Source organism: Coregonus lavaretus, assembly GCF_964263955.1.
Source record: "Coregonus lavaretus genome assembly, chromosome: 9".
NCBI classification, from domain to species: Eukaryota; Metazoa; Chordata; class Actinopteri; order Salmoniformes; family Salmonidae; genus Coregonus; species Coregonus lavaretus.
Window position 1 is genome coordinate 46,060,450 of NC_139996.1, and position 16,471 is coordinate 46,076,920.

At 43.7% G+C, this 16,471-nt stretch overlaps 2 protein-coding genes across 5 annotated transcripts in view; one reads left to right on the forward strand and one right to left on the reverse strand.

Annotated features, from left to right (window-relative positions):
• The window catches only part of LOC311134577 (GRAM domain-containing protein 4-like), a 67,838-nt gene extending 64,621 nt beyond the window's left edge, over window positions 1-3,217 (reverse strand). For 3 of the 4 annotated variants that reach the window (XR_014613706.1, XM_084168304.1, XM_084168306.1), the window contains exon 1: window positions 3,139-3,212. The gene's annotated coding sequence lies outside the window, so the exon portion shown is untranslated. Of the gene's footprint in view, window positions 1-3,138 lie in introns of all 4 variants that reach the window. The other variant, XM_084168305.1, reaches the window with a different exon arrangement.
• Window positions 3,218-8,346: 5,129 nt separating this feature from the next.
• Window positions 8,347-16,471, forward strand: part of LOC311134579 (plasma membrane calcium-transporting ATPase 1-like) — a 41,381-nt gene continuing 33,256 nt past the window's right edge. Inside the window, exons 1-2 of the mRNA XM_084168308.1 lie at window positions 8,347-9,492; window positions 9,694-9,810. The gene's annotated coding sequence lies outside the window, so the exon portion shown is untranslated. The remainder of the gene's footprint in view (window positions 9,493-9,693; window positions 9,811-16,471) is intronic.

The following is a 16,471-nucleotide window of genomic DNA, read 5'->3' on the forward strand; positions in this document are numbered from 1 at the left end:
TTGACTATAGCTCAACATTCAACACCATAGTACCCTCCAAGCTCATCATTAAGCTCGAGGCCCTGGGTCTGAATCCCGCCCTGTGCAACTGGGTCCTGGACTTCCTAACGGGCCGCCCCCAGGTGGTGAAGGTAGGAAACAACATCTCCACTTCACTGATCCTCAACACTGGGGCCCTACAAGGGTGCGTGCTCAGCCCCCTCCTGTACTCCCTGTTCACCCATGACTGCGTGGCCAAGCACACCTCCAACTCAATCATCAAGTTTGCAGACATCACAACAGTACCAACAATGACGAGACAGCCTACAGGGAGGAGGTGAGGGCTCTGGGAGTGTGGTGCCAGGAAAATAACCTCTCACTCAACATCAACAAAACAAATTAGATGATCGTGGACTTCAAGAAACAGCAGAGGGTGCACCCCCCTATCCACAACGATGGGACCGCAGTGGAGAAGGTGGAAAGCTTCAAGTTCCTTGGCGTACACATCACTGACAAACTGAAACGGTCCACCCACGCAGACAGTGTGGTGAAGAAGGCGCAACAGAGCCTCTTCAACCTCAGGAGGCTGAAGAAATGTGGCTTGGCACCTAAAACCCTCACAAACTTTTACAGATGCACCGCCTGCAACAGCAAGGCTCTACAGAGGGTGGTGCGGTCTGCCGAACGCATTACCGTGGGCAAACTACCCGCCCTCCAGGACACCTACAGCACCCAATGTCACAGGAAGGTCAAAAATATCATCAAGGACATCAACCACCTGAGCCACTGCCTGTTCACCCCGCTATCATCCAGAAGGCGAGGTCAGTACAGGTGCATCAAAGCTGGGACCGAGAGACTGAAAAACAGCTTCTATCTCAAGGCCATCAGACTGTTAAATAGCCATCACTAGCACATTAGAGGCTGCTGCTGCCTATTGAAATCACTGGCCACTTTAAGAAATGGAACACTAGTCACTTTATTAATGTTTACATATCTTGCACTACTCATCTCATATGTATATACTGTATTCTAGAATATTCTACTGTATCTTAGTCCATGCCGCTCTGTCATTGCTTGTCCATATATATTCTTAAATTCCATTCCTTACTTAGATTTGTGTGTATTGGGTATATGTTGTGAAATTGTTAGATATTACTGCACTGTCGGAGCTTGAAGCACAAGCATTTCGCTACACCCGCAATAACATCTGCCAAACATGTATGTGAAAAATACAATTTTATTTTATTTGATCTGATGAAGCCAAGATTGAACTATTTGGCCTGAATGCCAAGCATCACGTCTGGAGTAAACCTGGCACCATCCCTACGGTGAAGCATGGTGGTGGCAGCACCATGCTGTGGGGATGTTTTTCAGTTGCAGGGACTGGGAGACTAGTCAGGATCGAGGGAAAGATGAACGGAGCAAAGTACAGAGAGATCCTTGACGAAAACCAGCTCCAGAGCGCTTAGGACATCAGACTGGGGCGAAGGTTCACCTTCCAAAAGGACAACGACCCAAAGCACACAGCCAAGACAAGTCTCTGAATGTCCTTGAGTGGCCCAGCCAGAGCCCGGCATTGAACCCGATCGAACATCTCTGGAGAGACCTGAACAAAGCTGTGCAGCGACGCTCCCCATCTAACCTGACAGAGCTTGAGAGGATCTGCAGAGAAGAATGGGAGAAACTCCCAAAATACAGGTGTGCCAAGCTTGTAGCGTCATACCCAAGAAGTGTCCGGTATTTTTTTGCATTTTAAAGTGTTCTAGCCTGTATGGACATTGTTTTGTGAATATTAATACGCATTCTTTAAATTTGTTGACTTCTGTGCAACATGAGTGGGGAGCTAACATGATGCAGCCCAGACTCCCAGTGCAGGCTAAGTGAAGCAGGCACAGTGCTTTTGTGCTATAAGGGGGACATCGGCTGCGCTGATAGACCTGACATTTGACAGAAGTATCGAAAGTAACAACAATTCTAGTACCGAACCGTTTTTCATGTTCTAGTATCGAAAAAGTACAGAAGTTTCAGTATACCATGCAACACTAATGTGGCAAACAATTATGGTGCAAACAATAATGTATATAAACCCTGGATTGCTGATGGTATGTATTGGCCAATCAGAGGCTTTAAAGCCACAGGTCGCCCATATTGGCCACTCCCCAGAAGAAGCAGTCCTTAATAGGACTGAATGGAATTCTACATTATTTCAATTAAATGTTTAAAGGACAAAATTACATGTCTTTTTATTGTGGGGACATTAATATTAGTACTTTCTACAAATTATAACATTTAAATGTTTATGTTTAGCTCAAATAATATAATTTGAAAGTTTGCATGAAGGTGTCTGTAATAGAATAAACGTGGCAAAAACTAATGTAGATATTCAATGCATTTCTATAGCGTCAAATATATATTTTTTACAATGGTGGGGTGTGCCAAGATGGAGGCGCGGCGGCTTCAAAACAGCACACCTTTTAGTCATCTAGTGTAAATATAAATCATTGGGTGCAACACACTAAGAACCACTCCCTGAACAGGAGATCAATAAGCCTATAAATATTAATGACAGGGTGGAAGTATGGTACATGTTGTTTGGTCCTTTAGGTCGCAGTGTCTTTGTTAATGCTCATTATGTTTTTTGTTTTTTTTATGGGCCAACAGAGACTGAATTCTGTAGCTGCTGGGCAGTTTACATCGCCACATATCACTTCAAAATGAAATGTAAAAATCTGAATGTTCAATTGCAAGACGTTTGGATGAGGGTTTGTACAAACATCATTTCACAACAATTTCGTGATACGATGTTACACCGTCACCAGCTAATCATGATCTAAGAACATTGTAACAGTGTAGATTGTAGAAATATTGTAAAGCAGACAAAAGTAGCCAGTTTTAGTTGTAGTGATGGCTAACACAACAGTAAAAGGAGGCAATGGTACATATTAACAAGAAATACTATCAGTAGGTTATGCTAGGCTACATTATATAATTGTATCAAAAACTTTAAATGTAGTCAGGTAAAGACACGTTGTGAAAATATCATGATATCGAATTAAACCAATATCATTTTGGTGCCATAAGAGAAATTGCACGACACGACTGCGCCTGTTGATCTTAGAACTATGAGGTTAAATAAGAAGCGGTCAGAAAGTTTCTTACCCATTACGAAATCAGTAACAAAGTTTCATTAACGCTGTTGTTACTCCGTCGGTCGCCCTTTCCCACCTGTATGTGTTTCAAAGACCAGTGTGTAGTGAACAACAATAGTGGAATCGGCGGTTCGCCTTCAAATTAAAAGTCACCCATTGAAACTGATGCAAACGGATACAAATTGTGGAATTATGTCACAATTTGACTAGATGATGCTAAACAAGGTTGGAATGTTGTTATATAAATTCAACAAAAGACAACAACTCGTTAATTTGACACAAAGTACAAATCAATTGTTATCCCAGCTAGCACCAGGACTCTAGCCGAACTCGGTTGAGTGAAGCCATGCTCTGCTGAGAGTCTGCGTCGGGTGTCATGGATCAACACCATGCCGACTTTAATGGCGTCTTAATGGTTTGGGTTATGGTGATAAGATCTAGGGCCGATCAAGGCAACTACCTGGCAGATGATGGAAAAATGTTATACATTAGATTTATATTGTAGAGGTGATGGGAGGAAGAGGGGCGTTTTCATGTCTCCGAAAAGGTAGGACGCGCGGATTAGTCGAGGTTCGAGGCGCTCGATGTTCCAACGACCCCTGTCGTGGCTGTCCCTCTGCAGCACCACCTGCAGCACGACATGTGGAGGTTGCGCGGCTGCTATTGGACAGGGGGGGCGCAGGTCAACATTCCTGCTGACTCGTTTGTCTCCGCTGAAGCTGGCAGCCTGTGGTCGAGAGGGGTCCCAACCTGTAGGGGGTCAACGATGAGGGATAGACTCCACTCATAGAGGCTGCACGAGAGGGCCACGAGGAGATGGAGGAGCTGCTTTTGGCACAAGGTATGGGTCTCTGTCTCTCTCTCCCTCCCATTTACCTACCATATTGACTGTCACTCCCATTTACCTACCATATTGACTGTCAAACTCAGTGTTGAGGCAAAAATACAAAACCCCTATTTTGGAAACAACATTATTAAGTGATATGATTATATTCATATACAGTTTTAAGCTCATGGTCTTCAATGCATACATTATCGAAATTCACCTGACTATCACCAAAACCAACATTTCCTCAAGTTGTTCTTTGTTATCCACACACACAAAATCTGTGTAATTTGACACCTGTGTTCTTGTCCTCAGGAGCCAATGTCCACACCACCATGGACACACAGACGTGGCTGACCTGGTGAGACCTCACGCTCTGGCCTGGCCTCATCTCTGGGAAACACAGTTCATGTCATTACACAGCCTTTTTGCGTTAGTGTGGCTGTGCTTCCCGAAAGGAACTGAATGGGCATTCTTATGGAGAAATCGAATGTCTTATTCAACTGAATTGAGATAAAATTGATCTGTAACTCTTGACTTGCTCTGGCTACTCCCAGGGTTGGACAGTGCATTTCCTCAAAATCAAGGTGGTCCCTGACAGTTGGAAGATGGATATGAGCGAGATCTTAGAATCGTCCAGCAGTGACAAAGAGGACATGGAAGGAAAGAAGAGTGAAGAGGAGAAGGAGGTGCATAGGGTGGTCACAGCTTCATTGTGTCCTACCTCCTCGACTACCCAACAACATCTCAGCTCACACCCCCCTCCATGACACCTCTCAGGTAGGGACCGCTGGTTTACTAACAGACAAACAACTACTGTACTTCTACAAACATGTTTGTTTATATGTCTGGATGGAGTTGAATTGACACCAAGTTGATACCAAATATTGATTTCAAATATACTTTTGTAATATCGCCTTATATCTTACCTAACCCAAACAGGCACCACGAGTTCCATTCCAAGCCAAGCCCTGGCCATGGTGGTGCCTCCCAAAGAGCCAGACAGAGTACCCTCCAACATCACAACACCTCCATCCATCATCACAAAAGGTCAGTCCAACAGTAAAAATACAATAATTGGCCAAAAGTATTACAAAATCATGGGCATCAATATGGAGTTTGTACCCCCTTTGTTGCTATAACAGCCTCCACTCTTCTGGGAAGGCTTTTCACTAAATGTTGGAACATTGCTGCGGGGATTGCTTCCATTCAGCCACAATAGCATTAGTGAGGTCAGAAACTGATGTTGGGCGATTAGGCCTGGCTCGCAGTCGGCGTTCCAATTCATTCCAAAGATGTTCGATGGGGTCGAGGTCAGGGCTCGACAAACAATTTCTGTATGGACCTCACTTTGTGCACGGGGGCATTGTCATGTTGAAACAGGAAAGGGCCTTCCCCAAACTGATGCAACAAAGTTGAAAGCACTAGAATGTCATTGTATGCTGTAGCGTTAAGATTTCCCTTCACTGGAACTAAGGGGCCTAGTCCGAACCATGAAAAACTGCCCCAGACCATTATTCCTCCTCCACCAAACTTTACAGTTGGCACTATGTACTGGGGCAGGTAGCGTTCTCCTGGGATCCGCCAAACCCAGATTCGGCCGTCGGACTGCCAGATGGTGAAGCATGATTCATCACTCCAGAGAACACGTTTCCAATGGCAGTGAGCTTACACAACTCCAGTCAAGGCTTGGCATTGCGTATGGTGATCTTAGGCTTGTGTGTGGCTGCTCCGCCATGGAGACCCATTTTAAGAAGCTCCCAACGAACAGTTCTTGTGCTGACGTTGCTTCCAGAGGCAGTTTGGAACTCGGTAGAGAGTGTTGCAACCGAGGACATTTCCACTTCACAACAGCACTTACAGTTGACCGGGGCAGCTCTAGCTGGGCAGAAATTTGATGAACTGACTTGTTGGAAAGGTGGCATCTTATGACGGTGCCACGTTGAAAGTCACTGAGCTCTTCAGTACGGGCCATTCTACTGCAATGTTTGTCTATGGCGATTGCATTGCTGTGTTTTATACACCTGTCAGCGACAAGTGTGACTGAAATAGCCGAATTCAGAAATTTGAAGGAGTGACCAAGAACTTAACTAGACACAAGTTGACTGCACAAGGCATCAACGCATTATGATTACTGTAATATTGTATGCTACAACCTTGTAGCTAACTGGCTGTGTTGTCCTCTGTGGCTTTCTCAGGCGGCTCCAAGCAGAGGCTGAGCCCCATACAGGGTAACCCCGCCGCTGCAAACAGTCCAGACAGACCTGCTGCCCCCCTTCCACCTGTACCAATCCCTGGAGTGCATTGTGAAAGAGACGGAGGACAAGCTCTATATCAAAATAGGACAGTAAAAGGGCAAACAAAGTGTAGCTTACGACACACAAGCAAAATATAACAAAACAATTAAAAAGAAATAACACATAATATGCAGCAATAAGAGTTGTTCAGCATCGAATATTGCACGTTGAGCAACAACAAGATATAAATAGCTTTCGAAATGACCATTAGCTGCTTTATCAAAGTAGGGCAGTAAAAATAGCATGTCCACCTGTCTTAAAAATGTAATCAAAATACAACAAAACAATTAAATAAGAAATAATATGAATATATAAATAACAACAACGACTTGTTAGCATCGAATTGCACATATTGAGTTATATTGTAACACCCTGATCTGTTTCACCTGTCTTATGCTTGGCTCCACCCCTCTCCAGGTGTCGCCCATTTTCCCCATTAACCCCTGTGCATTTATACGTGTGTTTTCTGTTTGTCTGTTGACAGTTCGTCTTGTCAAGCCTACCAGCATGTGTTTTTCCGTACTCCTGTTCGCTCTAATCCCTGTTTTCTAGTTCTTCCGGTTCCAACCTATTCTGCCTGCCCTGACCCCGAGCCTGCCAGCTGTCCTGTACCTATCTGAGTCTGACATGGTTTATGAACTTCTGCTTGTCCTGACCCTGAGCCTAACTGCCGCCCTGTACCTATCAGGCTCTGACCTAGTTACGAACCTCTGCCTGTCCTCGACCTGCCCTTTGCCTGCCTCTTGTGGTTTTAGTAAACTACTCTGAATATTGAACCTTCCATCTCCTGTGTCTGCATCTGGGTCATATCCTGAGTTGTGTTATATACAGTTGAAGTCGGAAGTTTACATACACCTTAGCCAAATACATTTAAACTCAGTTTTTCACAATTCCTGACATTTAATCCTAGTAAAAATTCCCTGTTTTAGGTCAGTTAGGATCACCACATTATTTTAAGAATGTGAAATGTCAGAATAATAGTAGAGAGAATGATTTATTTCAGCTTTTATTTCTTTCATCACATTCCCAGTGTGTCAGAAGTTTACATTCACTCAATTAGTATTTGGCAGCATTGCCTTTAAATTGTTTAACTTGGGTCAAACATTTCGGCTAGCCTTCCACACGCTTCCCACAATATGTTGGGTGAATTTTCACTGTTTAGACAGTAACGGTTTTAACAGTATTGGAAAAACCAGACCGACGGTACAGTTAAATATCCCAGTTTACAGTATACATATATGGTATACTGCCCAAGCCTCGTGGAAATCGATGCATATACAGTACCAGTCAAAAGTTTGGACACCTACTCATTCAAGGGTTTTTCTTTATTTTTACTATTTCCTACATTGTAGAATAATAGTGAAGACATCAAAACTATGAAATAACACATGAATCATGTAGTAATCAAAAAAGTGTTAAAAAAATGAAAATGTATTAAATTTTTGATTCTTCAAAGTAGCCACCCTTTGCCTTGATGACAGCTTTGCACACTCTAGACATTCTCTCAACCAGCTTCACCTGGAATGCTTTTCCAACAGTCTTGAAGGAGTTCTCACATATGCTGAGCACTTGTTGGCTGCTTTTTCTTCACTCTGTGGTCCAACTCATCCCAAACCATCTCAATTGGGTTGAGGTCGGGTGATTGTGGAGGCCAGGTCATCTGATGCAGCACTCCATCACTCTCCTTCTTGGTCAAATAGCCCTTACACAGCCTGGAGGTGTGTTGGGTCATTGTCCTGTTGAAAAACAAATGATAGTCCCATTAAGCGCAAACCAGATGGGATGGCGTATCGCTGCAGAATGCTGAGGTAGCCATGCTGGTTAAGTGTGCCTTGAATTCTAAATAAATCAGACTGTCACCAGCAAAGCACCCCCACACCATCACACCTCCTCCTCCATGCTTCACGGTGGGAACCACACATGTAGAGATCGTCCAGTCACCTACTCTGCGTCTCACAAAATCACGGCGGTTGGATCGAAAAAATCTCACATTTGGACTCATCAGACCAAAGGACAGATTTCCACCGGTCTAATGTCCATTGCTCATGTTTCTTGGCCCAAGCAAGTCTCGTCTTCTTATTGGTGTCCTTTAGTAGTGGTTTCTTTGCAGCAATTCGAACATGAAGGCCTGATTTACGCAGTCTCCTCTGAACAGTTGATGTTGAGATGTGTCTTACGTGAACTCTGTGAAGCATTTATTTGGGCTGCAATTTCTGAGGCTGGTAACTCTAATGAACTTATCCTCTGCAGCAGAGGTAACTCTGGGTCTTCCTTTCCTGTGGCGGTCCTCATTAGAGCCAGTTTCATTATAGCGCTTGATGGTTTTTACGACTGGACTTGAAGAAACGTTCAAAGTTCTTGAAATGTTCCGTATTGACTGACCTTCATGTCTGAAAGTAATGATGGACTGTCATTTCTCTTTGCTTATTTGAGCTGTTCTTGCCATAATATGGACTTGGTATTTTACCAAATAGGGCTGTCTTCTGTATACCAATCATACCTTGTCACAACACAACTGATTGGCTCACATGCATTAAGAAGGAAATAAATTCCATACATTTTAACAAGGCACACCTGTTAATTGAAATACATTCCAGGTGACTACCTCATGAAGCTGGTTGAGAGAATGCCAAGAGTGTGCAAAGCTGTCATCAAGGCAAAGGGTGGCTACTTTGAAGAATCTCAAATATATTTTGATTTGTTCAACACTTTTTTGGCTACTACATGATTCCATATGTGTTATTTCATAGTTTTGATGTCTTCACTACTATTGTACAATGTAGAAAATAGTAAAAATAAAGAAAAACCCTTGAATGAGTATGTGTGTCCAAACTTTTGACTGGTACTGTACGTCACACCATGTACAGTTTCACTCAGCGGGTCATGTTGGCGTGGTGGAGATCCTGCTGGATAAAGGAGGGGACATCGAAGCCCAGTCCGAGAGAACCCAGTCTGAGAGAACCAAAAACACACCTCTCTGCTCTTCACTAAACACATTCTTTCCTGAACACCACATCAGTGACCTTTTTGGTAAAACATTGGGGTATGTCTTTAGTGGAAATTCCCCAAAGGTGTTTTGTGGATTGACTAACCTGTGGTCTAGTCCTTCCAGGTGGTAAAGCTGTTGCTGCTGCGTGGGGCCAACAGGGAGTACAGTAACGTTTCAGACAACACTCCTCTCAGCCTGGCCGCCTCAGGGGGCTGCATCAACAACCTCCTGAACATCATTGCGCTAATGCTGGTTAGCTACTTCTTTCAAACTGCACACAGATACATAAAAAATGGTATCCACAATGAAATGTGACTCTGGGGAAGTAGACAAAGGGCCTCATTACCAAAATCCTGAACTATCCCTTTAAAAGTACCAGAATAAAATAAAAAGGATACAAGATAAATGAATACAAAATGAATGAAAAATTAAACTGCCTAATCTCTGCTGCAGGCAGCACATGCACAGACTTGCTCCCTGTCGCTTCAGTTGGACCTGCTCCTCCTTCCAGGCAGCCTGGTGAAGTTCCCTCACCACATAGCAGGATATGGCATTGATGGTCTTCATCAGGTAAGGAGATCCACCTCAACGACTCTTTTAGGAGTGAGGTTGATGGTCTTAATCATGTAAGGAGAACCCCCTCAACTACTCTTTTAGGATCATTGACCTCTCCAATGGGGGAACTTCTATTTCTTTTTTAGTCATAATGTCCTGTAGTAGTGGGCGCCTGCATTCTCCATCAAATGTGTCAAAGTGTGGGTTGAGACTGAATGTGAGACGTTTTTAGGGCTTCAAATAATACAGCCACCAATTCTCCACACAAGTGTGCCCTTGTATGCACTATTGCACAATCACGGTTATATACTGAGTATTCTCGGTTTAAAAAGTAGGAAAACAATTTACCACCCCAGTAAAGGTAATGAATATCTCTTTATTGTGATGAATTTTACTGTTTTCTTCTAGGTTTAGGAAATATTCAGAGCCTCCTATGTATTCCATTGCAATTTAGATTGTGGCCTAGACAGCTCTTGCAAAAATGTTTTACAAGTTTAGAGAAAACATTCCAGGTGTTCCACAATGACCACAAGTAGGCAGTATCACATAATATTTGGCAGCATTTTGTGAGTTGTGAGTTCAATGTATTTGATTTCTTCCGACACTGCAGATTGCATTTAATTTTATTTAAAAAAGGATGATTGAAAGTAAATTAAATCTATATATTCTCCCTAAAATACAGTGCAACAATTGGATGCAGACATTTCTTCACTAGTAGCCTACATTACATTTACATTTAAGTCATTTAGCAGACGCTCTTATCCAGAGTGACTTACAAATTGGTGCATTCAACTTAGGATAGCCAGTGGGACAACCACCCTTTTTTAAAATATATAAACTCGTTTGGGTGTAGGTTCTGATCAGAGCCTGAAGGGAAGGAGGTGCCGTTCCCCTCACAGCTCCGTAGGCAAGCACCATGGTTTTGTAGTAGATGCGAGCTTCAACTGGAAGCCAGTGGAGTGTGCGGAGGAGCGGGGTGACATGAGCCTACTATTTACTATGTAAACAGAAGCAGCAAGGACCCTTCATCAAAAATCATTTACATTTTAGTCATTTAGCAGACGCTCTTATCCAGAGCGACTTACAGTAGTGAGTGCATACATTTTCATACTGGTCCCCCGTGAGAACTGAACCCACAATCCTGGCATTGCAAGCGCCATGCTCTACCAACTGAGCTATATTGTATTATGGTTGAAACATCCCTTTAAAGACTGTGGTCCCGACATGAAAAATATGTTCCTCTCAAAATACAGCCTAACATGATTTGTCCACCTACCTTGGCTAAAATGGATTGGAAAATTCTCTATTAGATCCTCATGCAGTGAATTTCAATACATTTGCTGAATTAGAGTGAATTGAACCCCCCAAACCTGGTGAAAAACCATCTCATCCATTTGACCATTGATCTTTGCTATCCCTTCAGTACATGCATAATTGAGCTCCAAATTCTGTCAGTTTGTACAGTCGTGGTCAAAAGTTTTGAGAATGACACAAATATTAATTTTCAAAGTCTGCTGCCTCAGTTTTTATGATGGAAATTTGCATATACTCCAGAATGTTCTGAAGAGTGATCAGATGAATTGCAATTAATTGCAAAGTCCCTCTTTACCATGAAAATGAACTTATTCCCCAAAAAACATTTCCACTGCATTTCAGCCCTGCCACAAAAGGACCAGCTGACATCATGTCAGTGATTCTCTTGTTAACACAGGTGAGAGTGTTGACGAGGACAAGGCTGGAGATCACTCTGTCATGCTGATTGACTTAGAATAACAGACTGGAAGCTTTAAAAGGAGGGTGGTGCTTGAAATCATTGTTCTTCCTCTGTTAACCATGGTTACCTGCAAGGTGCCGTCATCATTGCTTTGCACAAAAAGGGCTTCACAGGCAAGGATATTGCTGCTAGTAAGATTGCACCTAAATCAACCATTTATCGGATCATCAAGAACTCAATCAAGAATTGAGAGAGTTTCAATTGTTTTGAAGAAGGCTTCAGGGCGCCCAAGAAAATCCAGCAAGCGCCAGGACCGTCTCCTAAAGTTCATTCAGCTGCGGGATCGGGGCACCACCAGTGCAGAGCTTGCTCAGGAATGGCAGCAGGCAGGTGTGAGTGCATCTGCACGCACAGTGAGGCAAAGACTTTTGGAGGATGGCCTGGTGTCAAGAAGGGCAGCGAGGAAGCCACTTCTCTCCAGGAAAAACATCAGGGACAGACTGATATTCTGCAAAAGGTACAGGGATTGGACTGCTGAGGACTGGGGTAAAGTCATTTTCTCTGATGAATCCCCTTTCCGATTGTTTGGGGCAGTTAAATGAGTTTCTCTTTTTCAGAGCTCTTTGGTGGATTTTTATGTTCTTGCAAGAGCTTTTTAAGCAGGGCCTTTCTTTTTCCACATTAAAGGTTTATATAATAATAATAATAATATGCCATTTAGCAGACGCTTTTATCCGAAGCGACTTAGTCATGCGTGCATAATTTTTTTTGTGTATGGGTGGTCCCGGGGATCGAACCCACTACCTTGGCGTTACAAGCGCCGTGCTCTACCAGCTGAGCTACAGAGGACCATGTATGGCAGCCATCTCGGCATGTCATGTAGGGATTGACGGCTCTACACAGGGGTCTCATCCTCTGGTGGTGCAGTTCCGGAAAGGCGTGCGTTGGCTCAGACCAGTGTCTAATCTAATGGCACCGATCTAGGACCTGGCTTTGGTCCTGGACATTGTGTGAGTCTCCGTTTGAACCATTGGAGTCTGTGGACCTGAAGGTCCTTTCCTACAAGACTGGGCTACTCATGGCCTTGGCGTCAGCGAAGCGCATTGGGGATCTCCACACTATCAGTACACCCTTCCTGTTTGGAGTTTTGCGCCTGACGACTCCAAAGTGATGTTATGTCCTAATGCAGCTTTTGCGGCCAAGGTTATGCCTATATCTTACAGGTCCCTGGCTTTCAAGCTGTTCCCTTTCTAACCTCCTCCGTTTGTTCCAGTGAACAACGGAGGTTGCATGGCCTGTGTCCGGTGTGTGCTTTATGCACATGTTTGGTAGGACCAAGGATATCTGCGTTTGTGACCAGCTTTGTGTCTATTTCACTAATCCAGCTCGGGTTCGGGAGTGGGTGTTTGGCAGCCCGCAGGTTGAGCATTTATCCAGGTTACCACAATTCCCTGTAGGTTTGAGCCTTGGGCTGCCTGGCAGTGCACGAGTACGCAGTTTACAGGTTACTGCAGGTGTCCTGTGGGTTTGAGCCTCCGGCTGCCGTGGTTCATCGACCCTGGTCGATGCTATGCAGTGCGCGTGCGCGCTTTACCAAGTCACGACAGGTGTTCTGTTATTTTGGACTTGGGGTTCCTTGTACGAGTTCTGACATTTCAGGCTCGCAAGGTAAATATTGTTCTTGGAACTGTGGGGTTATGGACTTGGACTCTATGGTCAGGGCACATAGCCAAGTTAAAGCAGGTTCTGGTTCCCTATATGGGGCTCTGACAGTTCAGGCTTCTCGGGTATATATTAGGGAAAAAGATGGCTTCTGTAACCCGTTTTTGGAGCACAGTAGGGTACAGTACAAAAAAAGGACAATACAGTACTGAGTACTGTACAGCACAGTACTGTACAGTGAGTAGAGCACAGTAGAGTACAGTATATTGTACTGTACTCTATTGTACCGTACTCCGCTGTTCTCTACTGCACTGCACTGTACTGAACTCTACCCTACTCTGCTGTGTTGTATTGTACTGCACTGTACTTTACTGTGCTGCGCTGTTATGTCTGAACTTGTGAAACATGAGGAGAATGACATTCGTATCCATAATTATGCATTTCTGTGTAGTCCAGAACAGAGACCCATGATGTAAATCCGTTACCGTAACTCCGTTATCGGGTGTAAATCTACTTCACTTACTGTAGTTCAATAACCAAATGAGATTTTTTCAAACTCAAGGTGCCATGTCATAGCTGACACACCATTCTTAATGCAGACATCATCTAATCTGAATTCGGAGCAGGTATTTAACAGAGTTTTTGGAAAACGTGGTCCCATAAAAATGTTTGCATCTGGACAGTTCTTCCATTAAATTAGTTTTTGTACAAAAAGTAGTCCTTGTGAATAGACATGTATGGTTTTTAAACTTTGAAATCAATATTTTTTGTTTGGCATGCATTTAAGTGAAAAACTGAGTCCAAGCTTCATTCCGTTACCGTGGAATTGCCCTTTGTCTAAAGGATCGAATACCTAGGAGACACAAGCAACAAACAATCCACTCGGAAAGAAGCTGACGCGATAGAGAAACGCAGCCTGATCGCTATGCTTTTCAATGGCTCATCACTCTTTGTTGTGGCACTGGCCGAATGTCATGTTAGGGTAGCTTTCAAACAGAGTCACTGGCAGGGAGGGTACGTATTATTTGGAGAGATTCCATTAAATAATGTCCTCTTCCTCTGTTGCCCTACATATCAGAGCTGCACATTCTGCAGAGGCAACTGGGTCTGAACTGCATTGTAATCTCTCTCTCTGTCTGTCTCTTTCTGTGTGTGTACTTGTGTGTGCCTCTAATCCTGCTGTCTAGCTGCAGTGTATGTGTGGGTGTGTGCATTTGTGTATAATCCTTCTGTGTCTCTGTGTGTATATGTGCGTCTGTAATCTGGCTGTGTGTGTTTTGTGTATGTGTGTAGGTGTAGTTTAATCCTCCTCTGAATGTGGGCATCTGTGCACGTGAGGTTGTGTGTATGCATGTGTGATATGTGCACTGCATTTCAATGTGTGTATGTGTATGTCACAGCAGTAGTGAGGTGATATGAGGCCTTGATCATGGGATACTTGGCTTGATCTCTTAATTGGGGGTTGGGGCATGGGGAAAGGCAGGACTCTGTAGAACAAGGGGATGGGAAAGGGGTCTGATCAACACATTCCCCCGCCAATCGCTCCCTAAGGCCCTTGGAGCTATAGCTAACCCAATGACTGGTGGGTGGAGTAGGGTGGGGTTGAGTGAGGTTTAGTAGTTTACTCCACAAGCGTTAGTGCTGTAGCGCCACAGCACAGAGTACCACACAGGCAAAGACTGAGCCACTGCCACGCATCAGCCCCTGGACGGATATGCGTGCCTATTTATAGCTAATCCGGTTTCGGTGAGGTCGTGCTCTCTACTGTCCCTGAGACGGAGCAATCGGAGTTAAGCGCCGCTTGCGTGCTGTCGTCGTGCAAGAGAGGGCTGGCAAAGGATGAAGCTAGGCAGCAGACAGGGCTCCATTCGTGTGTGTGACCATTGATGGACAGATAGACAGGGCTCTTCTGGATGATTCTGACATGGCGGCTTTTCTTCACCTCTACACACGAGCCCTGCCCCACCGGCGGCCCCCTCTGTGACTCACATGTAAGTGACTCCGCCTTGACATAAACTATCATATCACACCAACATAAACAATCATTTGTGGGCTCTTGGGTGCTTTCTTGGAGCTCATTTGAATTGCAGTTCATTTTACTAGAATTATTAACTTTTTGTTGGTCAAAATAAGACATTTGCATGACCAGTTGTGAGTACTTTTTGTATTTAGAATGGGATTTTAAAAGCTATACCAATCGTTTATTTATCCTTAATTTATTATTTGCTCTGTCACACTAACAACACACACACATAGACACACACACACACTGTGTCGTAGCAACACAAAAAAACATTATTCATATATTCTCTGTCTGAGAATGCATTTACAGGGTGATAGGTAGGTGCCACCATACTAAGATTAAGCATCTATGTAACTGGAAGAAACATGACATGGCTTAAAATGTTGCCATACATGTCACGAGCTGTTTGAATCAACATGTTTCCATGAAACGCAACGTTGTTTTTATGTCATTTAATATCAAAACATTTCCATGTGACGACGTATCAATGTCGGAATTGTTGTCTTTTTAAGAATTGTTATTTATTTATTGTAGTAAAGTCATCAAATAGAGAAGAGAGATACATGTAGAGGGGCATGCAGACAGAAAGGGTTCTAGCGAGAATGTAACCCCCGTCCAAAGGGGGGGATGTGTGATCTGAAGTCATTAGCGGTGCCTCTATACTAGACTCCAGCACTATAATTTCTAATAGATTTCAGGATTATGCTTGTTGTTGTAGTATTGATGGCCTCAGTGGAGAAGGAAAGCTGTCCAAATGAATTACTTAACCTCCCCAACTTTGACCTTTACAGCAGAAATCCATTGACTAATTTCCTGCTGTTGTCTTTGTTGTTATAGTGAGCTTTACTTTGTCATCCCTTATCCCTTTGAAGTGTAATCAATTCCTCATACGTTAACGCACGCACGCACGCACGCACGCACGCACACACACACACACACACACACAGAGAGCGCACACTATGAATGCACACCACACACGTTGCATGCATGCACGCACGCACATCGCGCACACACACACACGTTTGTGTTTCTCCAGCCTCCATTCAGCATTAAGACAACAGAAAAAGGTAATTGATGATAGAGTAATTTTTTTAATGTTTACCTTTACAAGGTCTTTCAATAGTTTTCATAGTAACTGAGATTCACAAAGACACAAGTGTGATGGGTGGAAGAGAAAAACATGCAGGCTGATCAGCGGGGTCATGGGCTACTTTTGTTCTGTTGAAATACAAGTAACATCCATACATGGCTAATGAAGAATGCTTTCTGCGGGCAGT